This window comes from Monodelphis domestica, chromosome 5 (assembly GCF_027887165.1).
Source record: "Monodelphis domestica isolate mMonDom1 chromosome 5, mMonDom1.pri, whole genome shotgun sequence".
Taxonomy (NCBI): domain Eukaryota; kingdom Metazoa; phylum Chordata; class Mammalia; order Didelphimorphia; family Didelphidae; genus Monodelphis; species Monodelphis domestica.
This window is the reverse complement of record NC_077231.1, coordinates 295,809,106-295,833,024: the sequence shown is the minus strand read 5'-3', so window position 1 is coordinate 295,833,024 and position 23,919 is coordinate 295,809,106. Positions and strand designations below refer to the sequence as shown.

Genomic DNA, 23,919 nt, shown 5'->3' with positions numbered 1-23,919 from the left:
AAATTAAATTCTTGGTGACCACACTCTTAAATAATCTAGTCCAATCCTTTTAAAATTAACACCCTTCCCCACTTACAATCACTCTCTTGACCTTTGGTCTTCTGCTAAACCTGATGCTCTCTTCATTTTACCACCAGCTGCTTCATATGACTGAAGATTATAAAAATAGGAACATAAATATAATGAAGTGTGAACTTAATCACCAAGTGGAACCTTTGAAGCCTAGAAATTTTAAAACAAATTAAAGCACCACTACTTTCAGGAGTGGTTTGGTAAAATGTTTAACAACTGGCTCTCTGGGGGAAAACAGTATGTATAACACACTTTAAAATTTAATCTGTATTATTAACATTTTCTCCATCACTTTCTTAAATTTAGTACTGTTTGATGATTTCTGAGTTGTAAATGCTCAAACTGAAAATTAAAAATTTTCTTTTAGAAGTCTGTATCCCCTGTGGAACTCCCTGACTTCCTTTTTATATATTATGAAACCGCTATTTCCAAGAGGTGGTGGATGAGGACTTAGAAATAGCCAGTGGGTTGGGCAATATCAAGGTCATTGGTCAAATGGGAGGCAGTTTTAGCTGAGTGGCCAGTTTAGAAGCTGCAGATCAAGAGATTGGGAAGTAACTGAGGGGAATGGAAGTGAAAGGGTAGTTCCCCCCTCCCCCCAGGTGATGGGCTATAAAAAGGAGAGAGGAAGAATTCCTTATTGTAGATGTTTTGAAAGATGCTTTCCTCACATTTTTTCTCTGTGCTGCCTTTTTTCTCAGTAATCTTATCATCTCCCATAGATTCAATTAATCATCCCTATTTGATGACACTCCCATCTATATGATCCTAGTTTCTCTCCTGAACTCCAGTCCATATTCATTCTCCTTAGCTCTCATATCCAATTAGTGACCAAGTCTTGTCTATTCCACCTCAACTACATTACTCATCACTGTTCCCTTCCCTCATTCAGGTCTTCATCACCTATCTCTTGTACTAGTCCAATAGTCTCCTAATTGTAGACACTCTAGTGTAAAAAATAGACTTGAATACAGGACTACAATCCCCACAATTCCTTTCTCCACTTCCCCAGAATGCCTTGTAATCTCACCTGGGCCAAGATCGAGAAGGTATTTAAGCTGATTCAAAGGCTTTTGAGGTCTCTCTTGGGACTCTTGGACTTCCATTTTGGAGCAGACATGGCTTTTTTCATAATGTAGGTGAGGTTGTGTCTAGGCCACTCTATGGCCTGGACACGTGTTTCTTATCCTGTATTTTCTTTAATCCTCAATCTTCAATAAACCTCTAAAAATATAATACTCCTTGCAGAGAGAAACTAATTTCTACCTGCCTCAGTGTCCCCAGTCTCCCCTAAATTTTAATCTTTACACTAGACATGAGCTTTACTGAAGTTTTTGGTTGGAAATTGTACTTCATTAATTCAGGTGGTGACAATGAACCAAAAGAAGAGATATTGATCCAAAGGAGTCAAGACCCCCAAGTGGAACTAGATCTTTGTGTGCCCAGAATCTTTGGGGTTACAAATATTTACCGTCTTCAGTCTCTCGAATTTGTCCTTCCTTCTTCTGCCAAATTGATATTTCCAAAGCACAAGTCTAACTGCCTACTTCCCCTGATTGAGAGTCTTCCAAGTCTCCCACAGCTCTTTTTTGCTTCTAGGATAAACTCCAAACTTCATTGAAAGCCTTTCACTGAGTGACTCCCATTTACTTTTTAAGGCTTATTGCACATTCTTTATAAGCAAATTACTTTCCAGCAAATACCCCTCTTGTTCTTTAGGCACAACATTTCATTTTCCAATTTTCCATCTCTCTCTCTCTCTCTCTCTCTCTCTCTCTCTCTCATCTCTCTCTCTCTCTCTCTCTCTCTCTCTCTCTCTCTCTCTATCTCTCTCTCTCTCCCTCCTCCCTCCCTCCCTCCCTTCCTTCCTTCCCTCCTTCCTTCCTTCCTTCCTTCTTCCTTCCTTCCTTCCTTCCTTCCTTCCTTCCTTCCTTCCTTCCTTCCTTCCTTCCTTTCCTTCCTTTCCTTCCTTCCTTCCTTCCTTCCTTCCTTCCTTCCTCCTTCCTTCTTCCTTCCTTCCTTTCCTCCTTTTCCTTCCTTCCTTCCTTCCTTCCTTCCTTCCTTCCTTTCCTTCCTTCTCTCCCTTCCTCTCTTCCTTCCTTCCTCTCTCTCTCTCTCTCTCTTCTCTCTCTCTCTCTCTCTCTCTCTCTCTCTCTCTCTCTCTCTCTCTCTCTCTCTCTCTCTCTCTCTCTCTCTCTCTCTCTCTCTCCCTCTCCTTCTATTTTAGAATTGGTACCAAGTATCAGCTCTGAGGCAGATAAGTGTAAGGGCTTGGCAATGAGGATTAAGTGACTTGACTGAGATCACACACAGCTAGGAAGCTCATGAGTCCACATTTGAAACCAGGGATTCCCACTCCAGGTCTGGATCTCTGTCCTCTGAGACACACATAGCTGCCTCTATTTTCCATCTCTGTGACTCTCCACAGGCTGCCCTCCCCCTCCTTGCACTGTCCTCCCTCCTCACTTGCACTTAGATTCCTTTAAGGTTCAGCTTACATGCGACTTCTCATCCAAGGTACATTCTGATTTTCACCATTTCCAAATTGCTGCTTTCTTCCAATTCCCCTAAAATAATATGCATTTACTTTGTAAATGTAACTTGTGTAAATATAACTCTATTTTGAGGTCTTCACCCAATGGACCAGGACTTCTTTTGTTAGCTTATCCTTACTTAGGTTTATCCAGAATAGTATTCATGATAAAACTTAGACATAACTTGTGTCCAGTGTCCCCAAACATGTTGACAGAATATGTAAATCTTGTATAGGCATTAGGGTTGTTGAGTATGGGACAACATTCATTTTTGCCCCCAGAAAATGCCCAAGATGTTGAAGACTCATCAAAGCTTATAAACGTGCAGAGAAAGAGGAAGCACTCAGGCCATTAGCTCCCCTTCCAAAGGGAACTGAACTTGGACTTGGTGTTGGAGTACTACTATGTAATTTTTGATGTCTTTTTCCCACCTCTGGTATCATATACAGTTCCACCAAGACCATAAAATGCTACTCTCTACCTCCAGTGCAATGATGTTTTGCATTGTACTGAACAAACAGAGCCCTCTGTTTTGGATTTGTCATGAGTCATTAATTGGCTTTATGCTCCAAGTAAGATGTAGGCTCAGGGTTGAGCTGGAGTCAGCTTGGATTGGCTCTTGAAAACCAACCGTTAAAATTTTAATATGAGTATTGACATGTTGGAAATGGTCAAACTACAAATCAGGCCTTCGTTTATTGTTTCATTGATTGTGTATAACTAAGAAAGTGATGGAGACAATGACAATCATGCAGTTTAAACTCAAAAGTGTGTCATAGATACATTTTATTTTTTATCAGAGAACTGGTTGTTAAACATTTACCAGCTTTCCATTTCTTCTTTTTTTTTAAATCATCACCTTCCATCTTGGAGTCAATACTGTGTACTGCTTCCAAGGCAGAAGAGTGGTAAGGGCTAGGCAATGGGGGTCAAGTGACTTGCCCAGGGTCACACAGCTGGGAAGTGTCTGAGGCTAGATTTGAACCTAGGACCTCCTGTCTCTAGGCCTGGTTCTCATTCCACTGAGCTACCCAGCTGCCCCCATATGCTTACATTTCTAAAGAACATTGTGCAATAGGAAAGCTCTGGTCTTTAGAAGTTCTGATATTTGACTCTCAAATTTGGGAATTCTTGACAGGAAACTCTTAAAGTTGATGCTACCCAGACAAATCCCCATTTTCTATTAGATGACTAAATGCCCAGATCATACTGCCTAAAGAATGAAAAATCTGCCTTCTTTACACTGGAGGCTGGGTTTTAAACCTTCTCTCAGTCTTTGTGAAAGCAAATCTCTCACCATCATGAGATTCTATTTAAGTTACCATTGATGTTCCTCATAATGGTAATGTGGAAGAGAAGTGTTTTCTCCCTTTCTGTACTTTGGAAGAATGTGAAAGGTGATGTTCAAGTCTCTAGAACTAAGAAGGAAGTGGGGCCATCTTACTTTTGTTGGCCATAAGGGCTGTGTGGCTAAACTCAGCTGATCACAGAGATGTATCTGTCCCATCAGTGGTGGGAAGATTAAATTTAGCTCTCCCCTGATTGTGAAAATAAAAATAATTAACTCTCCTCTGATTGTGAAGATCAATTGTAACCCCTGCCCATTTTCAGATTTAATCACCAAAAGTGTAAACACCCTACTTAAAGTTGAGTGGGAAGATCTGCCTATTTTTAGATTTAATCACCAAAGGTGTAATCACCCCATTCACACTTGAGTGGGGGAGATCTGTGACCCATGTGTGCGATAGTGGGTGACGAATCAGAATCTACTGACTGCCTCCTGAGCAGTCCTAAATCAGGACTTCAACTGTGATTGGTAGATGTTGAATTAGGGGAAGGCACAGGAAATGAGGCAAGAGAAAGTATCTTTAAAAAGAAGTGACAACTTCCCGAGTGGAGTTCTACTGACAGTTCTTTCTTTCTTTGGAATGGAGACTGGTGGAGAATCTGCTGACTGGAATCCAGATGTGGTGAGTGAAAGGCTGACTCCTTTCATATTGGATTTTTCTGAAGAGACTTCTAGCCCCAGGAGAGACTTCCCCAGGTCCTCAGCTTTGCCGATGCTTAAGGACTAACTCTCCCTGCCCGGGTTGGACCACGGGTAAGGAGTACATTACTTAGTACTTAAACTAGATATCTTACCCTAACCTCTCTCTAATTTTCTTACTTTACTCCTTCTATATTTTGTAAATAAATTGTAAATAAATCTCTTTGGAATGAATTAAATTCCTGGTGACCCTATTTTTAAATATAACCAAGTCCAACCTTTTTATGTAATAATCCCTCCCCCCCCCCCTTACAGTAGCCTTCCTATAATGACTTTTAAAGCCCAATGGATGGTGATGAAAGAAATTCTTTAGTATGATCAAGAGCTAACAATGTCCAACTTCCTATAATTTTATCATGGAGTTTAGTAATAACTCCTTTTTACCAGGAATTTCCTTATTTTAACAAAGACATTCAAATCATGTTTATTTTTCTGCATGGTGATTTTTCTCTTTAGTTTCTCCCCTCTCCCAAGTAAACAGTAAATTCCTCCTGGGTATTAGTTTTTGTCTTTATATTTTTATTACTTATCATAGTGGCTGGCCTATATATATATATATATAGTTGGCACTAATAAATGCTTTTTGAGTGAGGCTGAACATAGTAATGAATCCAAGAAAGCCTTCTATAAATTTTTGTAATCAATGTATAATAGAACTCATTAATATCTTTTCTCTCCTATTGCTAATCTTTTAAAGGTAATAACTTAGAAGGTGACTGCAATTGCTTAAAAAGTTTCTTTTTGAAGTGGCCAAACGGAGAATATTAGAATACATGTCATTGATCTGACCTCCTTTGGCAATTTTGTGATTTTCTTAATGCTTGCCTTCATGGGCTCAACCCAAATGAGCTGAACCTCATAATATTCCCACGAAGCAGTTGTACTAAGAGTAAAGTGGGAAAAAGATAATAACCCCAATATAAATGTAAGTGGCATTTTACAAAGGGGAGAAAGAACAAAGTGCAGATGGGTGGCATATTGAGAAGGAAATGCAAGGTGAATGGCATGAGTGCTTAAGTGTCTATCACCTTGCGCAGTACCTCAATTAACCAGCACTAACAGCAATCCATTTAGATGCCTTAATTTGGAACAGAAAATCAGTGGGATATGTAATTTCCTAGATGAATTCCTTCTAAATTTGAATTTTATATGCTTTTAGTGGGACTCCAGGCTCTTATAACACCTTTTAATATCTGAAATATGCTTAACTTTTCATTGTTCTCTAGTGGGGGTAGGTTGTTGTTGTCATTCATACTCAGAGAGAGTCAAAATGACATCACTGTGTTAGAGTCAATATATAGTGTCTGATTATGGCCGATCAGACTTCATATGAGATTGGAAGACTCTTCCATTGATTGGGCACACATAGCTGATATGAACGTTGGGGATGGAGAGGTCTCAAAGTAGCATCTCATGTTTCTTTTTCACTAGTGCAATTCTGCTTTGTTCAAAGAGAAGAATATGAAATTTGATGGAGCTCTTAACAGATGGGCCTGTGTAGGATGGTAAGGAAGTGTGGCCATAATGGATGAGGGAGAATGATGTAAGGAAGTCAACTGGATCACTGACTTATAGGCAGGGTAGAAGAAGGAACCTAGACAAATGGAGGAATGTGTATAATTAGTTGCCTCAGAGTCCTCCAAGGCATTTGGCTCTGAATGGCATCCCATTCCCATATGTCCCAAGAATTTGTCTTCAGAGGAAGAGACTGACTGGTTAAGAATAAGAATATCTGGAGTCACATGAAAATACATGATTCAGTCTCCTTCTCTCAAGTAATCATTGGTTTGTAGTTGTAGACTTTTGTTTTGATACCTTAGTTTCTGAAATGAACTATAGAACCTGCCTGCCAGTCAGTTAGTAGGTCAATAAGTTATTTTCTTAAGTGCTTTTTATATGCTAAGTAGAAGACTCATAAGAGATGAGAAGTAGGAAGATTTAAGCCAGAATTCAAAGAGAAGAGAGAGGGAAATATCTTCAATGTTCCATACTAGCTTTTTGGGGATGAAATCTTCTGAATATACTATAAAATTTGGTTCAAATACCATTTCCTCTGGGATGTTCTTCCTGAAACTCAACTACAAGTGTGTAGTCAGAAGTTAGGGCTGGTCTATACTCCCTCTGAAATAAAGTATTTTGAACCTTTGCTGTAGTGTTTTCACAATAAAGAGTTGTCTCATCTTACGTGATGGGTTTCTAAAGTTGTGCAAGAATCGTGCATTATCAAATTAACCCTCTTGGATTACCCAGAAGACATGGTATTTCTATTTTGCCCTTGGATGATTAAACATGAGTGGGGTTCTAATCCCTGGGTCCAGAGTGCTGAGTGGAGATGAATTACATGAAACATCTAGTACAATTAGTCAGCGGATATTGGAAAAGCCAACTGGAGTCTCTGAAAGTAGACTCCTCCCTTTGTGAAAAGAAGTATCATAGGTTTACCTTGATAAGAGGGACCCTTGCAAATGTTATGGTTCTAGCCACCCCTTGCAAATCCAGGGAAGGTGTTTTAAATCATAAGGAAACAACAGAATCATCTCTCCCTACTTATTTGGAACCTACATTCACTGAGTGGAATGGCAGATGGAATTGCCTTCATTGCTTAAATGAAAATAGCCTGATATGGTCCAGGTCAGAGAAACCTAGGCTCAAATTCTCCTTCTGATAAGTGTTGGTTGTGGGACCCTGGATTAGTCATAACATTTTAGAGCTCTAGAAATTCTCCTAAGATGAATACTTCCACAGAAGATACCAATATGTGGGTGTTCCCATCTCCCATGAAATGACAGAACTAGTTTTTATTCTATTTAAATGATTGATTGTGGCTCCCATTCTCTTTTTTTTTCCTTCCGAGTTAACATATGTACTTGAGTTTCTGTAAATTAAATTGCATATGATGGGTCTTCAGTGTATATTTGTATCATACTTTATAGAGTCATACAATATTAGACGTGGAAAGCCCAGTAGAGATTGTTTAGTCCAACTGAGATATGGATTAAAAACCAAACCAAAGCAAACTGAAATGTGGAGAGCTAAAGTAATTTTCTCAAAATTACACAGTAAGTGGCAGGCAAGGGAATTCAACCCAACTCTTTTTTGTCTTTTCCTACAGAATATAAGCAGTTTGGGCACAGAAACTGTTTCATTGATAAATTGTTTTTGTATGCCTAGCATCAAGCAGAGTGCCTGGAATATGATAGGTTATTATTGTTGTTGTTGTTCAGTTGTTTCCACCCTGTCTGACTCTTCATGATGCCAGCTGGGATTTTCGTGAATTTAATGGAACAGTTTGCTCTTTCCTTCTGTAAAGATTAAAATTAATATTCAATAACTAAGTATGATATTTTAAAAGTTTTATTAATAATAACTAATAACTAAAGTAAAAGAACTACCTAAACCACCCAGCCTGCTCATGGAAGAAGAGAGAGAGAGGGAGGAGCTACAGAATTTGAAGACACAAACGTGGACAAAAGGAAAAGGATTCTAGGTAATACAAAAAGGAAGTTTGGGTGAGGTAGTTTTAGGGGTTCAAGAATTTCTAACTATACACTTTTCCAGCTAATGTTACAAATGAGGAAACTGAGATAAACAGGGTTAACTTGCCCAAGATCACCCAGCTAGGAAGTGTCTGAGGTCAAATTTAAACTCAGGTCTTCCTGACTCCAGACCTGGCACTCTGCACAATATGGCACCATCTTGCTGCTCATTATTACATACTAGCTAATTGATGCTCACTTCCAGTACTTTCCACATCGATATCACTTCATTGTAAGTTCCAGTTAAATTAGAGCTTCATTTCTTCTAGAGCTTCCTGTGCCTAGACTAGAAGCTTGTACATGGTGCTTACTCGAGAAATATTTCTTCAATATTCAGTGAGTGGAATGTGGGCTCAAATGGAGTTTGCAATGCACCTGGATGCCTATGGTCCAATCTAGTAAACTAAGAACATCAATGAAAGCAATGACTATCCTGTCTAGAATTCACAATTTAAGCTGCAAGACAGAAAGGTCCAATTTCCCGCTGCCTATCCCCCTTGTAGTGTATTGGGCAAATATCCCTGAGATTTTAGGGTGCACCTCTTAGAAGAGAGCAGAGGCTGGATGAGGAGGAGACCAAGAATATTGATTCAGAATCCTATGAAAAAATGGGATTCCATCTAGTCCTAAGAAATAACTTTCCTTCCTATCTAAGTGATGACTTTTACTTTGATCATTTAATGGAGTTTGTAAATATTTTGGAAATGCAAGATGAAGTCATTCTGGCATTGGGTCATTCGAAAGGCATTAGGAATCAAAACACATATAGAGCATTTCCAAAGATCAGTCAATTACATTTAGGTACTTTTATTTACTTAGCGGGAAATTAAATTCAAGTCCAAATTGACTGTACCTCACTTTCAATAAGCAGGTTTTTAACCTAGCAGCTGTAATAGCAGCCTGGTAATTAAAAGTCCCTAAGCATCATTGTTGGCATACTTATTAGGCAGTACGTAATAAAAGCAAGGCTTGGAAATGCTCAGATTGAGAACGGGTTTTAGGAAATCTTTAGGTCATAATTTTAATAGTAACATTCAGACCAATTGTTTATAAAGCCTTTTGTTTGGTGGGGGAGACTAGAACTTGAGTTCACAAAAGCCAAGACACTTTGCCAAAGCTTTCTCAGCTCCCCTTGGCTTAAGAAGATGACCTTTCCTTGCTGATCAGAGACATAGGGTGCAGAAAGGACAAATCTTCATGATTTGGGTAACAAGTCTTTAATTCAAAACGTGATAGATGGTTCTCTCTTGCTCTGATTTCTCTTTGGGTTGGTCTTGGGTATAGGGAGCGTGAAAGAGCAATAAATCAAAAGCTCTGGGTTTCAAGTGGTTGGTTATAAAATATGTGTTGGGAAGAAACACAATCGGAAAAGAAAATGACATATCCCACATCAGGATGCTGTAAAATTTGAAATCTATGGCAACAAAAATTTTTTTCCCTTCTAAGAGGTCACTTTACCCTTCTGAGCCAATTCTCTCCTCATCAGTCAGGCATAAGAATATTCTAGTGGGATTTCATTTTCTGGATATGGCCTTGTTTTCATGGTAGCTAGGTGCTGTGTTGAATAGGATAGAATGCTGGACTTGTAGTCAAATAGTTATGAGTTCTAATCATGCTTCAGACACTTGTTATGTTTGTGGATCTAGACAAGTCACTTAATCTTTCTCAGCCTCAGCTTCTTCATCTGTAAAATGGAGATAATAACACCTACTTGACAGAGTTGTTTCAAGGATAAAATGAGATAATGTATGTAAAGTATTATATCAATGTTAGCTATTATTACATTATGATAATTCTTTCCTTTGGGATTAAAACCACCTTTTGAAAAAGCATGGCTAAGACACAATTTTGTCTGAAAAAGATCTGGGGAGGGCTTAGTCCAGTGCAAACAACATGAGTCACCTGTGTGGTCCTGGAGTCAAACATAGTATGTAGCATTAAGTAAATGCTAATGAATTCTCTTTCAAGAAAGCTAAAAGTAATCTTAGGCTTTATTCAGAAAGCATATGTCCAGGAATAAGGAGGTGATTGTCTCACACTGGCTAGAAAACGTTTGGAGTACTGAGTTCAGTTCCAGATCCTTTATTTTAGGAAGGTACCATCCACTGGTTAGTGACCAGAAGAGGATGATACAGATGCTGAAGGTTCTCAAATTCACAACATAAAGGATTCCTAAGGGACCTCAATAGGTTCAGCCTGGAGAAGAGACAACTTCTAGGTAGAGGAGACTTGAGCTGCCTCCAAATGTCTAAGGGGATAGATTAGCACAGAAGAGAAGGAGTAGGCATATTCTGTTTGGCATAATGGAAAGCAATGGATTGAAATTCCAAAGGGATAGATTTAGGGTTGATGGAAAGAAAAAATAACCCAGCAATTGGGATTGGCCAGAACTGAAAAAGGCTTCTTCAAGATGAGGTGGATTTCTCCTCTTTGAATGTATGTTAGAGAAGAAGTAGAGAACTGGTCACCAGGTGGGCACAATGTGGTGGTAATTCTTTCAGGTGTAGGTTGGATTAAGTGGTCTTTGAGGTCTTTGAGATTCTGAGTCTCCATGATGCTGTGATTATTTTTTCTTTTCCTGGTGATTTCCTTTTCTCAAGGTACTTAAAAAATACTGATCAGAGGAGAAGATAGGAAATGTATTTGAGGATTTCTTTGTCTGATTCCTGCCATTTTCATCTTAAAACTTTTTACAGCTGAGTTTCAAAGTCCTCAGCAGGCCAGTAAGAGCGAAATGTGTTCTCTGAGTAACGCCTCCCTTCTATCTCTCAGCTGCAGCGATGCCCCTGCTGATTTTGTTGTTGATGGGCTTGGGGTAGCTCATTCCCAATCCTGCTCTACCCTGCAATAATTAAGGTCTTTTTGTGCTGGAGGGTTTTTCTGCTGAAGAGGATTCCTAGTGGGGGAGGCAAATCTCTATGTGAGGTGAATTTCACTGCTATTCACTCCTCTTCCATCACAGAACCCACAGTTCCACTAAAGATCAGAAGCCACTTTTCAGGCAGCATCAACACCAGGCCATCAGAGCCTCCAGCAGGAATCTGTTCCACTCTGGGAGGTTCCACGAGGGTACTCGGTACTGGTGGCACATCCATCTGATCTGGGTAGAGACTGTGATATTGAGAAAGATCTGGGATAGCAAAATGAAACGTAACTATGAAACAGAGTTGAGGGTGTTTCTAGGCAGAGGTCGAGAAATCCCTCTAGAGAAGGAGAAGAATGAAAGAGGAAATATTTAGGCAGTTATTGAAAAGAGAGCCATACAGGTAGGGAGCAGAAACATCCCTTTACAAATGTCTCTGATTTTAGGGTCAATGTAATCCTGGTGCATTGAGAGCTTTGGAGCAACTGCCTAGAGATGCAAGGATGCTCTCTTCACCTGGACAGTTTTATCTGACAACAAAATGATTTCTGCAGTCCTTTCTTGGAGAGAGAATTGCTCCATTTCCCCCCTTTTAGACTGCACTTTGGGGAGAAACTTAAGAAGTAGGGAATAGGAGGTGAGTTGAACTGAGGTTATTGTTTCTTCTTCCCTTTCCTCTGCTGTATCCTAATCATTCTTATTTTGGGGACTTCCTAATAATTAGATCTCCTGGACAATGGAATGGTTTGCACTGTTGGGAGGGAGTTCTTCTTTGGTTTTAACTTATTGTTTTAAAAAAAACCCTCACCTTCTGTCTTAGAACGAACACTGTCTATCAGTTCCAAGACAGAAGAGTGGTAAGGACTAGGCAATGGGTGTTAAGTGACTTGCCCAATGTCACAAAGCTAGGAAGTGTTTGAGGCCAGATTTGAACCCAGGTTCTTCCATCTCTAGATCTGGATCTCAATCCTCTGAGGTACTTAGTTGCCCCTGGTTTTTACTTCTTGGGAATGTTGTAGAGGAAGACATGCTTCAGGTTGATGTTAAATGAAATGACTCACCATTTATACCATATATTTCTTGTAGGAACATAGTTTTTTTTGCATGTTTCTCTTTCCCATTAGAATGTGAGCTCCTAGAGGTCAGGGACCCTATTTTGGCTTTCTTTCCTATCCTCTAGGGGTGTTTATCATGGTTTCTGGGAAATCACAAGTACTTAATAAATATTTGTTGACTGAGGGACACCTAAAATCTTTCCCAAGCTTCAGATTCCATGTTTTAGCTAAAGTTGTACGAGATATTTTGGTATATGATGGTCTACCACTATTAGGTCACATTCTCTCCAGCTGGGGAGATACTCTATTATGTACATCTTATTTGTACCCATTCACAAGGCACCCTCCCACTCACACTTAGTTCCAAGACCATCCAAGTGTCGGTGAGTTTGAACCAGACCAGTAAGCGGGGATCTACTCTAGCTTTGCATCTGCCTCAAGTTCGTCTTCACTTTTGGTGGTCTCCTGGAGTTTGTTCTTCCACTCCACTCTCCTCTTCTGAGGTCCTCTGTCCCCACTGAACTTCCAACTGATTTAAAGGGAGCTTGAGGACCTGACCTAATTAACTTTTTCTTAGAATACCTCCTAAAAGAACTGATACTTACCAGTAAGCTCAGAATTTAGAACTACATTGGAAGGCAATATGGTCTACTAAGCCTACCTCTGCTTCTTTTTACCCATGTGCCTTTAGGCAAATGACTTGCCCTCTACTGGCCTCAGTTTCTTTATCTATGCAAAATGAAAAGTGTTGAACTAGAAGGCATCTAAAGATCCCTTTCCTTTCTAAACCTGATCCTATGATCTCTAAGGTCATTTCTAGGCTAAATCTACAACCTGGGGATAGGACACTTGTCTGCATTAGAGTCTAGGTGAATGAATCAACTCACTACTTTTGTGCCATCAAATATCTCAGTGCGAAATGGAAGTGGGAGTGAGAGGGAGGTAGGAAGTTCTTCCCAGAGGGAGGGCGCCTCTTTGCAGTATTACTTGCTGGAGTAGTTCAGTTACAGCTTAAGAGAGATTTACTTCCTTTGGAAAGGATTCATTCATCCTTCCTACCTGATACCTGAGAATTCTCTCCAGGAAAATCCAGCAGTGCCCCTCCCATGCCAAGAACGTTTAGTGCCACATTTTTTGTGTAATTGTCAGAGAGAGGATTTGCTTTGTAAAGGAAGAAAACAACCCACGTCCTCTTTGGACAAAGATCATAAACAATGACTAATAATCACTAGTAGGATTGCGCAGTATTTTATCAATATCTCATTGGGTCCTCACAACAACCTTATTATCCAGATGTTAAAGATGAGAAAATGGAGGCATTCAGAGAGGTTCAGTGACTTGTCCAAGGTCACATAGCTAGGAAGTGACTCAGCTTTTCTTGATTCCAGGTCCAGTATTCTAACCATTGAAGCACTTAGCTGCCTATACCTGTTTGATCTCTGAAAAAAAAAATACACAGAAAACACGAAATGACATTGCACAGTGGAGAGTGTGTTGGATTTAGAGTCAGAGTCTTCGGGTTCAAATCTCACTTCTGACATATCAGTTATTATAAGATGCCTTCTAGTATCTTCTAAAACGCCAGTAATAATACTTTTAAAACCATGGCTTATATTTAGCTGAAAAAATGTTTTATAAAGTGGAGTGATCTCTAGAATTAAGCTCAGAAAGATGAGCATCTATTGATATAGAATAAGCACATCCATAATCTAGCACTTGGTGATTTTTGTGAGTTAACATAGAAACTTTGAGCTTGTTGATGACTGATGCAGGATGGGAGCAAGACTCCTTCATGTCCTTTGGGTAAGAACATAAGGGCGTCAGCGCCCAAGTCCACCTGATATCAACACGGCTACAGGGAATTCATAAATTGAGGATGCTTAATTGGGAAGGACTTTGCAGACTCATCCCATCATATCAATGTGATACCCAGAAGCTTCAAGGTGAGACGTCTTCCCTTTAGTCTGACTCAATATGGTGGTTTTCATTAAATGTTTTATAAATATATGTTGACAGCTCTTTAAATTGTGTGAATTAATTTCTTCCTTGTCTATATCTGTGGGCATGTTTTTACTGCCCTCTGCAATAATGCATAGAAGGTAGCAAACAAGTACATGGGTTCAAATCTGCTTCAGATTTATTAGCTATGTGATTCTGGGAAATTATTTAACCTATCTGGGCCTCAATATTCTCAGTTATAAAAGGAGAGGTTCGGTCTCAGTGGACTCTACCATCTCTTTTAGCTCTGTGATCCCATGGAATGATGTTTGTGTCTGGGCCAAGCAGCTCAGTTTGGGGGCATGCTGGGAGAGGAGAAGAAAGTACCCTCTGATGGGCCTTTGCTTTGGGAGATAAAGGGAGCTTAGGCTGGGAAATGGCTCATGACGAGGGAACCTCAAACTCTGATTGCTGGAGGTTGCTATGCTTCTGGGAGAAGAATAAAGTGTCTGGAGATGGGTTAGCCACTGGAGGAGAGAGGAAGAAGCACACCCCAAGATACCACAAGGTTTCAGTGCTGCTAAAGGCACTGGCCATCTGTCCAAGAGTGAGCGTAGGTCTAGTTATGCAAGCAAAGATAGCTCTGGAAACTTCTCTTGGTACCTTCTAAATTTCCCACCCAGGTAGAAAGCTCTGGGCGTCTTACTAGAGTTATATTTTTGCAAACTACACAAATATCTCTTGCTTCAAGAGAAGCCCAAGTCTGCAGAGATTGATTACCAGGTTACATAGGATGATGAACTTTTGGCCATAGCAGTGTTCTAAGGGCACTTACTAAAAGGGAACACAGAAGACCCCCAACCTTTTTATTTTACTGAGAAGGAAACCAAGGACCAGGCAATGGAATAGAGCTGCCCAAGGTCATCCAGGTGATCTTCATAGGTACAGGAACTGCCTATGGTGAGAAAACCATGGACCTCTGATTTATTGCAGTACAAAGTGAGTTTGATGGCATAATGGAAATATGAAAGGTCTTTTTACTATGGAAAACACTAATGGCTACTTTTACTAAATGAGCAATTTGAATTTTTGATGCCTTTTAGCATAGAAGAAACATATTTCCTCTTTAATGAGTATGCTGATGATCGTAATGTGTGGCCATTTTCATCTTGGGATATTAGCACACAAGTCTCATCAACTATTTTTCTCCTCACTTTAATGGTAAAGTAGGGAGGTCTTCAAGTACATCATTCCATGAACCACATGGCTGTGGCTTTACTTTAGTTACTGAATAAACAATAAATACCGCCTCCTTATAAATTGAGTAAATAAGGGTGTTATATAGCAATGATCTTGACATGTAGTTAGGGAAAAATGAAATATTAAAAAATAGATGATCTTGGGCTAAGCCCGTAGAATTTCTTTTGTTTCTGGACCTCTCCTTTTATTTAGCCGTCCTTTACAAAGACATGGCATGATGCAGCTGATATTACAAAGTGAAGTCAGTTTTTTAGAAAAATAAAACGTTTGTTATACACATGCAAAATTTAGACCCTACTTTATTAGTTATAAATCTTCTTGAGCTGAAATCTATGAATTACTTTTAATTAAGGAAAAAGCTTCCTGCACATTTGCTTCTGTTGAACAAAAAGAACTATCAGTGTGTCAGAACTGTTACATTTTGTGTACAACACATATGAAACCCATATCGATTAGACTCACTGTAATTGCATGAAATTATTGATTTCTTTTTAAGCCAGAAGGGAACAAGGAATGAATCCAGGTCAACCCATTCATTTACAGGGCAGAGTAGTAGAGCGATAAAACTGTTGTCTTGGAATTCGGGAGATCTGATTGGCCAAACCATTTTACCACTATGGGATTTTATTTCTTTCCATGTAAAATGAGATGTTTGAGTTAGATGAGAAATTTAGGGGATAGAGGGGAAATTGTGAGAGCCGGGGTCTAAGGGCCAACTCCTTTCTTATCTCTAAGTAAAGAAAACTTAGGTTTGGTATTGGAGGAACTAACTTCTAAAAGCAGGAGAGGTCTGGCTTTTTCTCATGTTCTTTGCCCCATCCCAGAATCTTAAGAAATTTTCTTGGTTCATGTCTAGCATCTCCCTAGCAGGTTTGGTGAGAAAAGTTGCCCAGGGTATAAAGTAGTAGATTTCAATTCTAGGGTAGATATTTATTTTTTTTTTTCACCAGAGGAAATGCTTAAAACACAGAAGACCCATAAATGTGCATTAACAAACCTAAAACAAACTATAAATCATCACCTTTATTATATTGTTGTAGGGGCTAGGAAAATCTCTAGGGAGAACTGTCTAATAGCTTAATCGCTTTCATTTTCCTCTCTATCATCCCTGTCTGTTAAGACTCAAAGTTCTAGGGGGCAGGCAGGCAGCATAATAAATAGAGTGAGAACTGAAAACAGGAGGTCATGAGTTCAAATCTGGCATCAGACACTTCCCAGCTATGTGACTCTAGGCAAGTCTTTTAGCACCCATTGCCTAGCCCTTACCACTCTTCTGCCTTAGAACCAATACTTTATTCTAAGATAGAAGGTAAGGGTTTAAAAAAAAAGAATTAAGATTTAGATCTTCTCATCAGTGGAATCATGGCTCATTTTCCAAGTAATGGTGTTCTCCAAGGAGGGCTTTTCACTTATGGACAACTAATATATGAATCCAGGATTCTGGATCACTCAAACTCACAGAAGTAGCCACTGAGGCTTTGAAAATCCATTGCTCAGTATTGCTATTTGGTGAGTGGTGCTCAGGAAAGAAACAAAAGCAGAGGGGCAGCCAGGGATTTGCTGTCCAGACTCTGGTTGATTTAGATAGGCATGTGTCCTCACTGACATGGGTATTTAACTGCTGTGGGGGCTATGGAGGAGAAGAGACCCTACCCTCTTGCTGGAAATCCAAGGTGCAATTGTCATGGTCGGTGTCACAATGAAAGTGACCACTTCCAAAAAGAGAGACCAGAAGCCAGATCTCCTTGTTACTCATAGCCCACAAAGTGCCCAAGTCTCTCTGGCTCCCTTGCCTGTCTTCATTGGAACACACTCCCTCCCTCTCCATCACAAGGACCAAGGGATTGGTCAATAGCCTTGGTTCATCAGCAGAGGACAAGAGCACATGAAGCTACATTCCCAGTTCCTTGGCAAGTGCTCTGACCCAGCCTTTCCTTGCTAGCCTCCTCTACCCACCATCTACACAGGTAGATATAGCAAAATCTGGGCTCTGGCTCTAAACAAGTTGTCTTTCCCTCCTTTCACAGGACAGAGGTTAGTTCTTTCCTCTATCAGGGTGGTCGAATGTGGGGTCTATCTAGAAACAACCCAGTCCCTAAGTTGGTTGCTTTATCTCACCTCAAATGCCACATCTTGATCAAAATAGATGCCCTCAATTTTAGTACTTTCCCTCACCCAAACTGCAATTTGGGGGAAGTTGTTTTGACCTGTGGTTTAATGGAGTTTCCCATTAAATGTTGCACTGCGCCTTCCCTTCCATTGATGTGAATGGACAGCTTCTCTTTAATTTATGTTCTTAGAGAGTTGTCTGTGTTCACGGAAAATGATCCATGATGACAGAGCAGGCCCAGGTCAGAAACAGAATTTGAACCTAGCCTCTCCTTGAATCCAGGATGGCTCTTTATCTACTCTACCAGGCAGAATTATATTTTGTATTGTATTTTTTTAGTTGTGTCTGACTTTTCTTGACCCCATTTGGGAATTTCTTGACAAAGATTCTGGAGTAGTTTGCCATTTCCTTCTCCAGCTCATTTTATATGTGAGGAAACTGAGGCAAAAAGGGTTAATGACTTGTCCAGGGTCACCCAGCTAGTAAGTATCTGAATTCATGAAGATGAGTCTTCCTGATTCCAAGCCCAGTTCTCTACCCATTGTACCACCTAGCTGTCCCTCTCCCTTGATTATGAGCTGCTTCGAAAACAGAGCCTTGTTTTATTTTGGTCTTTGAACCCCCAGTGTCTAATATGGTATCTGGTCCACAGCAGACCCATAATATACACTTATTAGATAGTTGAAAATACATCGGAATTGAATTGCTCATGAGTATAAGCCTAATCCTAGGTAATATATGCCATGTACAACCCTTTGTGGTTAAGCCAAGATTGCCACTGTGATGCCCAATGAATGCATCTGAATTCAGTTTGCCTTTTGTAACTTTGTGGTCCTGTTGGGGTGATTTGCCTTCTCCAGACACAGAATCGAGTTCTACTGCAAATCCTTTATGATTCCTGGGGAAAATGATTACCCTCTCTGGGTGGCCACTCCAAGGAGGAGGTATCACTCTGCTAATTGTCATGTGGCTCTTTTTAATTGACTGGCAGATCAGTTGCCTAGCTTGGTCTGGGCCATTTGCCAAGCCTTTAGTCATTTTCTTAGGGTTGCCATCATATAGGCTTAAATTTGTGTTAGTTGTTTGAAGACTTGGGAATATCAGACTTCTACCGTAGGGAACTCGTTTCTATTTCATCTTCCATTGGAGAGCCTTATATAAGCAACTTTCCCCCCTCCCTTCTGGCTCCAAACACCTAAATGAAAGGAATTATTTTCAGCCACTAGACTGTGAAAAGAGGGGAATAGAAGGGAGCTGGGGAAGGTGTTGTTTGACCTTGCCTTGTTGAGAAAGAGCAGTAGGCGTCAGGATTAACACTTTATTAATCTATTGGGGGAACATTGCCAGGTCTCACGGCCCGAAACTGTCAATGACAATCCTAATAAACAGAGAGGGAGGAAATAAGCCAAGCTCATGTTTAGGATTTACAGTATTTCTTACTTAGATTTTATGTTGTCTCCCTTAATGCGTATTGAAGATGAGAATCGTGAATTACAACTTTAATGTACGTGAATGGGATTATATGGTGTTATTTTTAAATTTTGGGGATAATTTTGCATTTTTGGTAAAGGAAATTATTGATCAGGCACTCCCTATGCTCACAGATCAGGTCTTGAATTTTAGGTGAAACGAAAACATCATATAGTTTTTTTTTTGTTGTTGTTGTTTTGTAGTTTGTTTGTTTGAGTGCTGGGTCTGGAGTCAGGAAGACTTCCTGACTTCTTCCTCAATTCTTCCTGGGTTCAAATCCAGCCTTGGACACAAACAGGATGTGTGAATGTGGTGGAGTCACTTAAGTCTTTTAGCCTCCATTTTTTCATCATCTGTAAAATTAGCTAGAGAAGGAAATGACAAACCACTCTAGGATTTTTGTCAAGAAAACCTCAAAATAGGTCAGGAAGAGTTGGATCCGGCTGAAAAATGGCTAAAGCTTTTTGTTATAGTAGGACTAACTGGCAAACATGGAATTACAAAGTTTTGCAGGTGCAAAGGGTCTCCCACATCATTTAATCTTAACTTCTGATTTTATGTGGGAAAACAGAAATGTGGAGAAGCAAAGCATCTTGCCAGTTTCTAGTATGATCTTGGCCATACAATGCTAATGGGATTATTATCTTCTAGATGCCATTTGGAACCTTGTGTTCCTTTCAATGAGGGCTCAGCTCTGAAGTTCTTATTCCTCTCCAATTGGAGACTTTTCTTTTTTTAGATTCGATAATCTTTCATGTTCTGGGTAGCTTTGAATATGAGAAGCTAAAATGCTAATTTGAATGTCTTAACTAGTGGTTTAATCCCTCTGAGATTATCTTCAAGTCTATGTTTTATTTGTCTATAGTAGTGTTGTCTCCCCGTTAGACTGTGCAGTCCTTGAAGTCAAAGATGATTTTTGCCTTTTATGCTCAACACAGTGTCTAGCATCTAGCAGGTCTTTAGTAAATCCTTGCTGACTTGATTAAGCTACGGTAGCATGGCTAATCAGTGGCCAGGCTAACTGAACACCAGCTGGTTTCCCTCTTAGACTGTATTACCTATAAAGCAGAGGAAATGGAAATGCTAGCTTTTTTACAAGTAGGAATTCCCTGCCATAGAATTTCTGCCCCGTAACCTGAGTACCGATTTGAGTCTAAACTAGAATTATTTGTATGCTGTTTCAATCCCAGTGCATCTCTGGTGGTTCAGATCACCAACCTATCTAGGCATCTCTTCTGGTTCTCTTGCATGCATTTTGGGGAACTTCATTTATTTATTCATTCATTCATTCATTCATTTATTTATTTATTTGCTTTTTTAACCCCTTACCTTCCATCTTGGAACCAAGATTGGTTCCAAGGCAGAAGAGTGGTAAGAGCTAGGCAATGGGTGTCAAGTGACTTGCCCAGGGTCACACAGCTAGGAAGTGGTTGAGGTCAGATTTGAACCTAGTACCTCCCATCCCTAGATCTGGTTCTCAATCCACTGAGCTACCCAGCTGCCCCCTTGGGGGACTTAGAGTAGAAGTTCTTACCTTTTTGGGTGTCATGGACCTCTTTGGCAGGCTGGACAATACATGGATCCATAAAAACTTTGGATGTCTGAGTCTAAAATTCTGACCCTCTGAACTCAACGCTAATTCACAATTTCTGGTCACTTCTTGCTTCCTCTCCCTGTCTTGACATTAATCGTTCCCCATCCATGCTGACAAAGACATTGCTCCATAGTCCCAGGGTGACATGCACACTCTTTCCCTTTTGAGCTTGCTCACACATTATTTAGACCTTTCAACAACTAACAGCTCTGCCACAAGCACCCAGGGGGCAGCTCATTGTGCCTACTCTACACTCACAACCTGCGGTGGCTTATCACTAAGAGCAAACACATGTTTGCAAGTTATATTCCTCCTTTCCCCCCAAGCCATCTGTCTCTTCTTCTCTGCTTTATTCCCAGATTTAACAAAATGCTCAGGAGAGAGTATTTTGCAATGCCTTTAATGTCTACTATAGCTGCCTACATGTCTCCATCAAGTAAAATGCTGTTAGTTAAATTCAATTATGGCGATGTCATCATTTATTTTAATGTCATTCGGGGAAAAAATCCCAGCAAATCCTTCCAGACTTGACTCCGACATTGACAAATGGCATTCAGAGAAGTGGTACGTTTCTATTGCAGAAGTACTGACAGAGACAAACAAGGTGAAAACCCAAAGAAATATCCAAATCCCGCTCTGTTGCCGTGTATTTGCTAGGTGACCCAGCAGAAGTCTCTCGAATCCTTGTGTTGCCTAAGACTTCCAGAATTAGTAGAGAGAGAGGACAGACCGTTTGTCAAAATGCAGGGCAACCCTAAAAATATACAGATTATCGTTCAAGCATTCTTACTGCAGAGTTCACCCTTCATTTTCGGGGCCATAAGGATTCCCAATTATCAGATGGCTGGCACTTAAGAGTGAATGATTTGGAAAAGGGGATATAAAACACATCAATACTTTCTTTTGGCTTAAATAATCAAACCATTTGTTAGCACAACGAGTGCTTATAATAGTAAGAATAACCGCTGCCGATTTTAATGAGAAAATAACAAACCAAGGGCAAACTACAAGAAACTCTTAACTTGTATCAAGCCATTTGACAAAGAAGGAATCTGGCATTTTTATCTCAGCTTTGTGTGTGTGTGTGTGTGTGTGTGTGTGTGTGTGTTTGTGTGTTTTCAGTTGTATCCAACTCTTCATGACCTGCTTTGAGGTTTTCTTGGCATTGGTTTGCCATTTCCTTCTCCAACTTATTTTACAGATGAGGAAACTGAGGCAGGGTAAAGTGACTTGCTTAGGGTCACCCAATTAGTAAGTGTCTTAGGCTAGATTTGAATTCAGGTCTTCTTGACTCCAGCTCCAGGGATCTATCCACTACGGCATCTAGCTGCTCAGAGAACAAACAATTAGGGGGATACCATCCAAATCGAAGCTTGAAGACTCTTGGTATGTGTGTGTGTTTAATAAATCATATTTTGAATAACACTTGATCAAAATAATCATTTGCAGCCTTTTCAGGAGATGTCTAATTGGACAGCCGCAAATGATTATTTTGATCAAGTGTTATTCAATGTGGTTTATTAAACCCTGTAAGCAATAAGACCCTTTGCTGATTCAACTCTTCCAAACTTTCCTGTTAGGGCACCACCATTTTGTCAGTCATACAGGTTCACGACATGTATTTTATTTTTCATTTTATTTTATTTTAAAAAAAAACCTTGCCTTCTGTCTTAGAATCAATACTGTATATTGATTCTAAGAAGACCTCCTGTCTCTAGACCTGGCTCTCAATCCATTGAGTATTAGCTGCCCCCTGTCGATGTCCTTTATGACTTCTCATTCTTTTGCATGCCCCCCCCATCCCATATTAAAAGAGTTGTTGAATCTTTTTCTTTAAACCCTTACCATCTGTCTTAGAATCAATACTGGTTCTAAGGCAGAAGAGGGGTAAGGGCTAGGCAATGGAGGTTAAGTGACTTGCCCAAGGTCACACAGCTAAAAAGTGTCTGAGGCCAGATTTGAACCCAGGACCTCCCATCTCTGGGCCTGGCTTTCAATCCACTGAGCTACCCAACTGCCCCACAGTTGTTGCATCTTATTGATTCTACCTTCACAACATCTCTAAAATTCCTATCTCTCCACTGGTTCTCATACTACCCTAGTGAAGATTCTCATGACCTTTGCATGGTGACTTGTTCAACAGCCTGTTGGGGGTCTCCCTAGTTCAAATCTCCTTCTCCTCCGATTCATACAGTGCTGTGAAGATTGGATTTGGCTCTCCCTTGATTGTAACAATGAAGGTACTTAGCTCTTCCTTGATTGTCAAGATTAAATTGTAATCCCCGTCTATTTTTAGATTTTAATCCCCAAAGTATAAAGCATAGTACTTAAAGTTGAGTATGGAAATCTACCCATTTTGGATTTTAACCACAATAAGGTGTGAACATCCATTTCATACATCGAGTGGGAGGTCTGTGAAGGAGTGGACGGTTGGCTGTGACGTAAAATTTAAGGCAAGTGACACAAGAGAAAAAGGTCTTTAAAAGTGGAAACAGACACCCAGAGGAGAGACACTTGAAAACAGCGACTTGAAGGGAGACACTTGAAGAGAGTCACTTGGACTGAAGACACTTGGAGTGAAGCTTGCTGGAGTTGAGGCTGATAAAAAAAATCTGCGGATTAATCTGACAACATAGTGAGTGTAACAGCTGACTTCCTTTCTTGCCCTTTCTGGAGGCATGAGTCTTTGGGAAAGGTCCACCATCTTGAGACTACTTTCCCCTGACTGGGGCCTTAGAATTACCACCTGGCTCAGAGGAAGCCGGAGCTTTCTCTCTCTTTCTCTCTCTCTCTCTCTCCCCACCTTCCCTTTTCTCTCTTCCTTAATATCTTCCCTCTATTGTAAAATAAATGACCATAAATCCCATTTTACTTTAATAATCCATTTTTGGGATTTAGAAATTAAATCCCTGGTGACCAACAATATATTCAGTCCAACCATATAAATTTAACACTACTCATCTGCTAAGCTCATCTTCTTAAAGTACAGGTATGATTATATCACCCCTTTATTCAGTAAAATCCAGGGGTTCCCTATTATCTCCATGATCAAAAAAATCCTTTGTTTGGTTTTCAAAGTCCTTAGTAGTGTTTTCCAGTCTTCTCACATCTTACTTTCTCCTTGCCATGCTCCCTAATGAAACTGGTCTTCTTGCTTTTCCTCAAACATGGTACTCCATCTCACCACTTTCAGTATTTTCACTCACTGCTCCCTATTCCTAGAAGTCTCTCTGTTTTCATGCTCACCTCTTGCCTGGCTTCCTTTAAAGATCAAGTAAAGTTCACCTTCAGCTAGAATCCTTTCCAAGGGTTCAAATCTGGCCTCAGATACTTCTTAGCTGTATGACTCTGGGCAAGTCACTTAACCCTCTTTGCCTTGCCTTTGCCTTTCTGTCTTTAGAGTTGTTACTAACATAGAAAGGAAGGGTTAAAAATAAGAA

The 23,919-nt window shown here is 40.0% G+C and overlaps 1 long non-coding RNA gene across 6 annotated transcripts in view; it reads left to right on the top strand.

Annotated features, from left to right (window-relative positions):
- LOC103101232 (uncharacterized) overlaps nt 1-23,919 on the top strand; it is a 202,465-nt gene that overhangs the window by 108,863 nt on the left and 69,683 nt on the right. For all 6 annotated transcript variants that reach the window (XR_008912485.1, XR_008912486.1, XR_008912488.1 and 3 more), the window contains one exon: nt 4,541-4,707. This is a non-coding gene — a long non-coding RNA (uncharacterized LOC103101232). The remainder of the gene's footprint in view (nt 1-4,540; nt 4,708-23,919) is intronic.